Raw genomic sequence first — 10,899 nt, 5'->3', positions numbered from 1 at the left:
AGAAATGATGAAGTCAGTTCTCCCCTAATAAGCTGAGAGGAAGAACTCATCCACATCCTGAGGCATTTACAGGGCACAATGGCAGCTCCAGGAAGCAGAAAAGGACCCGGCCCAGCAAGCACAGCACAAACGTGACGTGCTGGGAGCAACCACATTCAGTTCAGTGCAAGGAATGAACTCAGAACATTGGGAACGTTTCAAAACCGTCAAGACTTAGAATTTCTAACAGTTGTTTCCTACAGTAGAGAAGCACTGAGGCTGAAGGGCTCTCTAAAGCTCTAGATACAAACAGATGCACAGAAAGTTTACACCATCTGTCCCAGTTTTATTCAGCCCCAGATGCAGGATGTGAGGGATGGGGGGGCTGCTGGCAGGGCCTCAGCCACAGGGGCCAACACAGCAACTGCAGGAGGTGACGAGCAGCACTCCTTGCTAAGAGCCATTTCCCCAAGAAGGTACAAGGAGACAAGACATGGCAGAAAACAAGCAGCATTAGGGGATGGTGTCATACAGCAGGAATAGACACCTGTGTGAGTGCAGTGCAGAGAAAAAGCATACCAGTATTAGCTTGCAGGAAATATCAGGCACGTTTGTTTGCAACCATGGGCACACAAGTCTTTCCTAGCACATCCAGAATGCAAAACTGCCATTTGCTCTCCTTCAAATACTTAGTGAGGCATCAAAATCAAATAAGAGAACAGTCTGACATTACCATTGTGACTTTCTAAAAGCAGAATAGAGACAACGCTTGGAATAACTCAAGAAAGAGTAACAATCTGCATTATAAACTTCAATCTTATTTGACTAGCCTGCAAGGATTTCAGAATATGCTACAACTGCTAGCAATGATCAACAGAAAATGGAGCTATTTTTCTTCTGCACGAACACTTGATTGACTTCCAGCAAGCATCCTGCACGTACAGACTGAACACCGCAGAGCTGCCAACAGCTCAGTGCTTTGGCAAGATTTTGGTAATATGGATAATTTTCTGGAATTTCCCATTAAGACAATGCATCCAGAATTTTTCCTTTTGTCCAAACTTTAACTTCTACAGTTGCAGTATTATTTTCCCCTGAATTGAAATTCAATTAATGAAGGAAATTAAAAAGAAATACCTTCAAAGATGAACCCAGTATCAGAACCAAAGTCAGATCCTGAGCGCATTTCAACAAGTTTTGGCACCTTGTTTCTCCTGCAATCTGGTGGAAGGCCGTATGATTTCCTGTGAAACCTGAAGTTACTTCCTTTGTTTCCTTGGCAATTCTGCTACTCTGAGATGCTGTGCAAGGCCAGTGAGTGCAGCCTGGGATGGAAGCTGTCAGGAAGACAACAGAAACCTTCACAGAGCCAGAACTCCATGGAAATACTTGGTTCTGCATCAGGGCCAACAGGACTGGAAGGTGACCCCTGGAGACTCTGGCAGGAGAGCTGCTCAAAGCAAAAGTGTTTCTTAACCTCCTGAAAGTACTGTGTGGGATGCTGGCTTCCCATAAGAGCAGGAAGGTTTCTGGGGATGCTCAAGTGGTTCACATCCTCTGCAATCCTGGCACTGGATCAGGCTATGCTTCACACCTCTCTTTTAATGGAAGGTCAAAATTTGACTTACACTGCTTGCTTCACTGATTATTTAAGAAGGGATGCATTGCAGAAGTCAGACATTGGTGGCCTTCAGATTTCCAGGCAATGAAGAGAAATCAAAGCAGCAGATGGAGGCCAGGAGAAGGTCTGACAAGCTCTGTGGCTGCAGTGACTGTGTAGAATTGAAAGGTGAGACAGGCACATTCAAACATGCAGGTCAACATGAAAGAACAGCCATGGAGCCAAGGGGAGCGGACTGCATGGCAGCTGCTTGATTAATGAGGAATTTACTGGTATTTAAAGCCCAGAATATTGGGCCTTATCCTCAAACACTTTGCATCTAAATCTACACGGACCAAAGCCAACTGGTCCTCTGTGGCACAGAACTTCCCCATGCATGTCCTGCATTCCTGCCTGGAACAGCACCTCCAGAAAGGGAAAACTGACTTCAAAGAGAGGGAAAGAACGCTGCTTAATCAAAACATAACTCTATGGTTTGATAGAAATGCAATTATAATTACATAAGATTATACATATACACTTAATCAGAGTCACTTCGATAAGTCAACTTTTTGAATTAAAGTATTAGAATTCCAATTTTGAGGAGCGATTAAAAATATCAGCAATGTGAAGTAGTGTCAGAGGTAACAACACAAACGAACTGCCAAGCAGCATTAAGGCACTGACTTATCTATAATGAGCACTGCCTAAAAACACCCCTATATCTTCATGAACTTTCACCAATTTAAAGTTACTTCCACTGTAAGAGCTAAAATCACCAGAATACTTGGAGGAAAGGTGCCTTAAGCACAGCTGCGAGTGTAGCACTCTTGTTATTAATTGTTACTGAGTCTGTTATTTTCCGAACCAACCTGCACAACAAAGTGTCTCAATTTTGCTTTTAATGGTATATAAAACATATATACATGTATCTACTACACTGGGTTTTTCTTGAGTACATACAATGTTTCCCTACGAAGCTTATGGGCTTCAGATGGATCCTGCAAACACCAAGAGGTATCACAATTACTGTATCAATACATCCCAGGGTCACTGAGAGCCAGCAGCCCATCCGTGCTGCTGTTAAATCTCAGGAGCTCAGAACTCAGCTGCAAAAATTGTTCCATGGCAGAACTTCATTGGGAGGCTTATGATGCACTGCTGATCATTTTCTCATGCTTGAGCACGTGCAAAAAATTTCCATTTTCTGCAAAGTATGTAATGCACAAAGGAAAAGACATTAACACCTGTTTCTCCTTCCTTTTCCATTTCAGTTTCTAACTTCCCCGGGCAGGAACAAGCAGGTTGTGCAGAAAGGATGAGCGCTCACAACATGACGTGGATCAGCTACCCAAGCAAGAGCCTGGCTTCCACCTCCCTAGAAGAAATTGAAGCATTCATAGCTTCACAAAACATCATATCCAGACTTATGCACTGTTACATTGCCTTCTTTGTGCCGACAGGGCTGATAGCTGGCGTGTGCATTTTGGTCATTTTCATAAAGAATTACGTGCAGAACAAAGCCATGGAACACTTAGACCCGCTTCTCCTACACTTCACCATCAGCAACATCACAATGATTCTGTTGTCATTCACAGTCATCAACAGACCTGACTACACAAGAGTGACCCACCTGGCCTGTAGTGTTCTGTCATTTCTGTTCAACTTCAGTTATTTCAGCTCTCAGCACTCTTTGGTGCTGATGCTTCTCATGCTGTTACTGAAGAGATTTCCACCAAGGACCGCTCTGAGCACAGTAACCCAGCGCCCCATTCTGTGCGTTGGATGCATACTGCTATGTGCCTTCTGCTTGGCTCTGACAGAGGCAGTGCTGGTTGGCACAGAGAACTACCACTTGGAAACAGACTGCCAGCTAGATCCGTTATTTGCATGGCCTGAATACGAGATTGTTAAATTCACCCTTGGATTTGGAATCCCATCATTTCTTCAGATACTCTCTTTTATCACCCTCCTTGCCAGAGAAGCCCCTGCTGAAGCTCCAGCCTTACAGCAGCACATCCGTGCTTACCTTGCTGTGTTCATTATAAGCATAACTACATTTATATGTCGTCTATTTTACAACATTATGATTCTGTTCAGGACAACACTGAAATTACAGAAGAACATTGGAACTCCAAAGGATGAGCTCGTGATGAACATTGCTGAAATAGTTCTGTTCTCTGAGAGCTGTGCTAGCCTGGTACTCATCCTCTGCTTGCACAAACCATGCAAGGACAGAATACTCCAAGTCATACGGAGCTGCCGAAGGGCACCCAGCACCCCCAGCCACCTCGACATCCCAGTAACGCCCACAAGCCCTGAAATGATGCCTCAGTAACACCTGCTCTTCTCAGAGCTCTCAATCTACCCCTATGGCTTTTCTTCTTTGTAAAGGACAGTTGTTCTTCCTTTTGATCCCAAACTTGGACTATCACACAGCTAGCAGGACTGAGAGAAACATGTATTTATCTGCTATCTGCAGTGACCTAGCATGTAGAAACATGCAGGACTTGGGGGTCTGTTCTTACGTGCGTGTAAATATTTTTTCATCTCCTTCCTTTGCACTTTACTTCAAAAGCGAGCAGAAAGTATTGCAGCCATAGAAGCATGCTTCTGTAATAGAACCAATGCCTTAGTGAGGATGAGCACCAAAACATATCCCAGAGCAAACTGGAACTAAGGTAAAAATCTGCAGTCAAAGCATTTTCTCAGGTTTGCTTCCTCTTTGGACTGGGATTTCTTGCCCTGCAAGCCACCCATATTTTTGTAACACTGCTTAATTCCAGTAATAACAGCAGTGAAGCAGGGGTTAAGAGTCCATTACAATCCCAAAATAGTGATACTGCAAGTCTATTTCACAGCTTGCTTGTACCATGTATGCACACAGAATGGGGTTTTCCTTCCTTTCTTTTCCTGTTTTTCTCTTCTACACTTGCTGGAACCTCCAAGGTTTTTATCTGAATTCTTTGCATGCACAAAAAAAAAAAACCAAAACAAAACAACAAACCAACAACACAAAACCCCTCAAATTAATGGAAACGTTGGTCCATAAAGAACTTTGTGTCCTTTCTGAGGCACTGAACTGGAAAGATGGACAGGATGGCTAATTAAAACTTTGTGCAAGAATGAAAGCTTTTTGTTAAAGTATGCTCAGCTTCAGCTCCGCATCACGACTTCATGCAATTATTGATTTAAACCATTCTTGATGAGTTCATTCAGAAGTATGAAGTCACATGCCTTGAATAGTCACATTCCATTATACCTTCACTAAAAAAATGAGAAAAACCAGGCCCAGAACAGCGGAACTGCTTTTAAAAAGGCAAAAAGAAGAAGAACCCCAGATCCAGGCAGAAATCAAGGCTTTGCTGGAGATAGGAGAGGAACATTACAAATTTTAGATGAGAATTCACAGAGAAATAGTGCAAAATGGAGAAAGAAATCCAAATCTGAGCATCCCACAGCAGCCATGGCACTGCAGCCTATGGAAGCAGCCACTGGTGCAGGCAGAGCCTCAGGTGCAGGGCTGTGATGCTGGCTGTGAGAGCACCACTGCTGTAACCCAGGTGGGCCCAGAGCCCTTTTACACGTTTGGCTTCAGTCTCAGACTTCCTTCCAGGGAGGATAGAACAGAAAAAACAAGGAAGGCACGGGGCTGTTCTGCATCTCGGATAAAGATGTGGAGTTGGAGTACAAGTTAAAAAAAGAAATACAGAGAGGTGATAAGCAGGGCTCAAGTGACCTGAAGGGTCTGTAAGAAAAAACACTCTGATACTTAAACACATGTTTGTGTAGCACTGAAGGCAAAATTTACCTGATTAGACATGGCACCTGGATGCTAAAGGAAGCAAGAGATTTTATAGGAAAAATCTTGGAAAGTTATCTTGGTAAGGTTCAGATCTGTGTGCAGTCAGTGCAAATTGGAAGGGGCTGCCCGAAATACAGCAAAGTGGCACTGATCCACCAACAGGAACACGTTCTGCTAGGATTGCCAAGTGGAAGACTAAAGGACATCTGCCCAAATGTAGCGTGCATAGATCTGGAATGTATTTACATGGCTCTAGTCCTGAAATACAGTCAGAATCATGAATTCCAGGACTTCTATCACGTGCAAAGAGAGGGCAATCGTCCCACCATGACCATAAGGACCAACTTTTCCACAAGATGTAAGAATCAACTGGTGAAATATCTGCACTGCATTATGTCAGCTTGTTCTCCCACTCAGCTCTGCCCCACTGCCAGCACCAGCAGATGGATAAATAGGGAACATCACATAGAAACATGGCATTATTAGACACTGGTCAGAAAATATGTAGATAAGAATCAACTCTTCATATACAAGAGTTAATTATATAGTTGTGAAAGGATTTCTCAGATGACATCTGAAGTTTTGCTTTGCATCCGAGGGAGTTTAAACAACAAGGTCTGAACATCAGCCCTGCAGAGAGGAGCTGTAAGAGCAGCACATCAGTAAAGCTGACAGACTGAGCGAAAGGATGTGTCAGAAGATGTAAGCTGTTTATTTCAGTTCAGGCAGAGAACATCACACTTTCACAGCTAAGTATGTTATTTTCTAGAATGGGAATTATGCACAAAGGATTCTACTTTATTCACCGCTTCCATATATTGAAAGGATGAAAGAATAAATATTGTATTGTTTCTGAGTTCTGTGTTACTGTTCAAGGTGCCTGAAAGTAAACCCAGCCAGCAAATGCACAGGACCTGGTTAGAGAACAGTGGCTGGGCCCTGGGAAGTGGTCTGATGTGAGCAAATCACACTGTCCTGCAGGAGCCTGGAGGCTCAGCACAGGTAGCATGCATGACAGCACTGCAGCATTTGGCTCAAGCAGAACCACATCAAATATCTCAGAAATAAAGCCTGTGGGAGCGACTGACAGAGCTGACACTTGGAAAAGAGCAAGAACCACTGCTGCAGAGCTGTGAGTGCTGGGTACAGCTCCTGCTGCTGTGTGTGTGATGCGAATCGGTGAGCTCTGGTCTCTTCCCTCTCCTCAGCTGCTGCATGGGGACAAAAAGTATTTTCTGCATGGCTGGTGATATTGTCATAATGTCTACATACAGGAAAAGACTAACTGAAGGGCAGAAAACAAAAGGAATCAGGGGAGAAAAGGTTGAAACGTGAAACAAAAATCCAAGCTCTCATTAATATAATTCATAGCAATACAAAAATGTTTTGTTAAATGGTTCTTGATAAAGTTACACAGAATTGCCATTAAAATTCAAAACAATTTACATGTAGTCCTAGAGGAGATCTAATTTTGATTCAACTAGAACCTCTATCTGCAATGTGAAATGGACAGAATTAGTCCCAAAAAGCCAGTATAAAACAGGCAAATTTGTGGTAGAAGAGCAGCTTTGGCTTGGATTAACAGTGATTATTTTTAAATGATTAATAAATTGAAATGCTTTTTTTTTTTTTTTTTTTTTAATAAAATTAAATCTGCCTACTCTCTCTTTTTCTTTTTTTCCCATCCGTACCAGAAACAGCTTTGCTGCCCACTTTCTTCCAGGCTTCACCCAATTCTGAGCAGTACGTTCCAGAAGAAACACAGCACAGATATTTTTGTAGCCACGCTGTCAAAAATAACTAATGCCATATATTGGAAATTTGAAAGAATGCTTTATTTCTGTTCTGATAGCACACACATCTAAGACCAGCTTAGCTGAAAAAAAACCCAAAAACCTTCAGTTCCAAAAACTAAGAGAAATGAGCAGGCTGCTGAAGGGTAAGCACGCATTTCTGAGTGGGTAACACGCTGTAAAAAGATTATGTAGAGACTAAAGACTCATCTTTCCCGAACCAGCTGGCTCCAATCTGATCTGGTCCAATTGCAAAACAACATCTGAGCTAAAGAGAGACAGGATTTGCACAGCTGAATCATAACTTGAGCTGCTACACCCTATTTGTATTGCTAAGGCCAGCCTCCAAAGCATTTGAATTTCAAACTTATAGACCTAGAAAAGGCTTCAGCATCATTTGTGTTGACTTTGAGCTAGCTGCAGGTCTCAGTATGGTGAAAGCTCAAGCAATTTAGCCATAACAAGTATGCTATGTAACTTTTACACCATATACTTTGCACAAACAGTTGATTCACTAAATGCCAGGTATGAGAGAATGTGTTTTGCTTCCACAGTACTGTAATCCTTATTCTCTCATTTAGGATCAGTTAGTGACAACTATGAAATCCTTTCATTTGGACAAGTGGAGAGGCGAAGCACCCAGGAAGGCCTGCCAGACTCAGCTGCTGGAGTCGGAAAGGATTGCTGCTTTGTGAATTCTATTTTATCACATCTGGATGGAGACTGGAGTGCTATGATGACATCCTCCACTTTTACATCATGTTGTGGTCCAATTACAGAAAATCTGGATATGTTTCTCCTCTCTTTGAAGTGTTTTGCAACATACAGTGCCAGAGAAACAAAAAGATTCTACCAAACAGTTTGAATGGGTACAAGTGCTGTCCCTGCAAAGGCTGAACTTTAAAAAAAATGTATTTTTAGTAAGAAAAATGCGTTCTCAGAATAATTGGCAACTAAAAAGGCTGAACAAACAAACACACTCCAGGCAAGGTTTTCTGCAGGCACAGAACACAATCATTTGTTCCAATCCAAACTATGCTCGATTACGTGCAAGAAAAGTAGCGATCCTGTGACTGGTCAGGATAAAATCCAGAGGTACTGCAGAGGAGGGCAACAGCTCCAGGCAGATGTCACACAGTGGATGGACAAGGTCACAGGTGCTGCTCATGCTAACAGAACGATGAGACAGCCCTGGAGGGGGAGTTCCATCTACACGCACAACTTGAACTTTACAGCAGCATCTGTTCCTCCTCCACTCACCTCCCACTTTGCTCTTCCTCTACTATCACACTCCTTAGGTAACACAGCAGTCCTATGCTGACGCCTGCTAAATTACCTCCAGCAGCCTATATTATCATATTATCCTCACTCCGAGCCTCTTGGTACACCTCAGCACATCACAATCACACCAGTGCTCCTTCAACACAATGCAGAGCCAGATATGTTTATGGAGGCATATACAGTGTTTAAGAAGTTGACTACTACAGATTTAAAAACAACTGCCAGGAAAAACACTAAAGGCTGGATTACTGCAGCAGGACATGGCAGGAAGGCTAGCACACCAGTTGCTTCCATGCTTGTTCTCAGCAGCAGTTGCAATAAGGCACAACAGGCAGGGCTGTAATACTGTCACAATTCAGTTCAATATACAGATCACGGAGGCACTCGTTATGAAGTCCTATGGGATATCAGCAAATGAAGGAGGAAAAGGGACTGAGGTATTCAGCAGCTGTTAAAATTTGTTGTAAGCACTTCGTGACCCTTTTCAATGGGGAAGTGCTGAACGGTGAGATTAAGATAGATTAATCAGTAACAATCACTTGATTGCATAAACAAGAGCCTGGAGATGCTGTCATTTGTTTTAGGAAACAAAATTCAGAGAACTCACATGACCGCCTCATAAAATATTTACTGAAACACAGAAGTCACTAATTACAGTGTAATCATATTAGACGTGGCCTCTTCTTATGCTTCATAGCTCTCCTAGCAGGAGAAACAGCTACTTCAGGGCTTTTTCAGAAGGACATTTCCTACCTACACTTGAAGCGTGGCAGAAGGACACATTTCTTGTCCTAAATTCAAATGAGAAAATCAGCACTGATAACAGCATTATACATTCTGATAGCAAATCAGCTGATACTCGCAGTTAGAAAACCAGGGGCAGACAGAGCAGCTGATTGCTGGAGCAGGACCCCAACATAACAAACATGAACACCCAGAAGCCACCTCTAGGCATAAAGGGAAACACTGATCCTGCTGGCCCTTACAAGATCAGTGCAAGTTCTGAAGGACAGAATGAAGCAGACGAAACCACATGATCCATGAGCAACAAGAAAGACTCTTTATAATCCTGCCCTTAGAACAGAGGAAAAACAGCCCATCAAAGCTGGTATCACAAGACTTTCCAACACGACAATTACTGCACTCCTATAACCCAACCGCAGCTGTGCACTTCTCAAAGCAAAGCACTCTAAGGCCTTCGGTCCCCATTTCCCCATCAGGAAGACTCCAGAAATCCATCTGTGTGCACATTCTCTTCAGCTAAGCAGTAATGCACTCCCAAACCATCCACAAACAGTCACTGTGCAGGAACAACGACACGATAACTTCATGCCTCTGAACTGATAACACTGATTTCTTGGAACCCCAATGCTGAGATCCAATCCATTTTTTTAATAGCAGCAGAACATCGCATCAAAGCATGGCCTGCCCATTAATGACACTTAACTTTAAGTTAGCAGATCAATATCACCTTAAAAAGTGAACCACACAAAGACAAAATTGCTCTTTCAGGAGAAAAACACATTTCCTTTCAGCCTTCAGAACTGTAGCCACCAGTAGGTGGTGTTTCTGAAATGTCAGAGAAGGGTTTCTTCTCCCCTACAGATGAAATGCAAAACTCCACCTGCACTACTGCTGCTTTTCATGCAGGACTCCACGCTCACTGCTGCTCCACGTTCACTGCAAAGAAACCTATTTCATCCGAGGGCCTTTGAGCAGAACGATTCTACCACGCGTCAAGATGACAACACACACCTGAAAATGTAAATATACAGACGACACAGGACTGACTCGCAGGTAGGAAAACGGAAATCTGTAAAGCCAGTTTAGTAAATGACCCTCCTTAGCTGCTAGATTTCACTCCATCCAATATTTTCCTCTTAACTGTCCCGGGGTGGTTAAGAATATCTTGTATAACAGAAATTGTTGCTTTGTGTGCGTGTAAAATCGGCTCAGTTGTGACTTGCAAATGCATCTCTTAATAATTGATCAGCTGAGCTCTAGGTTTGAATACTCTGCCCTGCCTGCAAAAATGCTGAAGGCAAAAGGAGAGCCAAAGGAACGGTACGCAAGAGAAAAGTGACAAATAAGAGACAGCAGCTGCGTGAGTAGATGCAGCAAAAAAGAAACCAGCAGAAACAGGGTTAATTCCAGCCCTATGAGGCTGTTCAGCAGCACTTTGAACACAAATTAGAACAACCCTGGGAATCTATAAAGCTTGTTTTATTACCAAGGACGTGCAGCAAGATCTGCATTTTGCTGTCGTAATCTATCCTTTATTTAAGGCATTTTAAAACAGGACAGACTTTGAAATGATGCTTTCACTGCTGAATTGTCAACAGGTGACATTCCCTGCAGCTCTGCACACCTAAAGGCAAGTTTATCCTGGCACGGCAGTGGAAGTTGACACATCCATTAAGTGAGTACCTGAGCGAGAAGCA

The sequence above is a fragment of the Tetrao urogallus genome, assembly GCF_951394365.1.
Source record: "Tetrao urogallus genome assembly, chromosome: 15".
NCBI classification, from domain to species: Eukaryota; Metazoa; Chordata; class Aves; order Galliformes; family Phasianidae; genus Tetrao; species Tetrao urogallus.
This window is presented reverse-complemented; position numbering follows the sequence as displayed.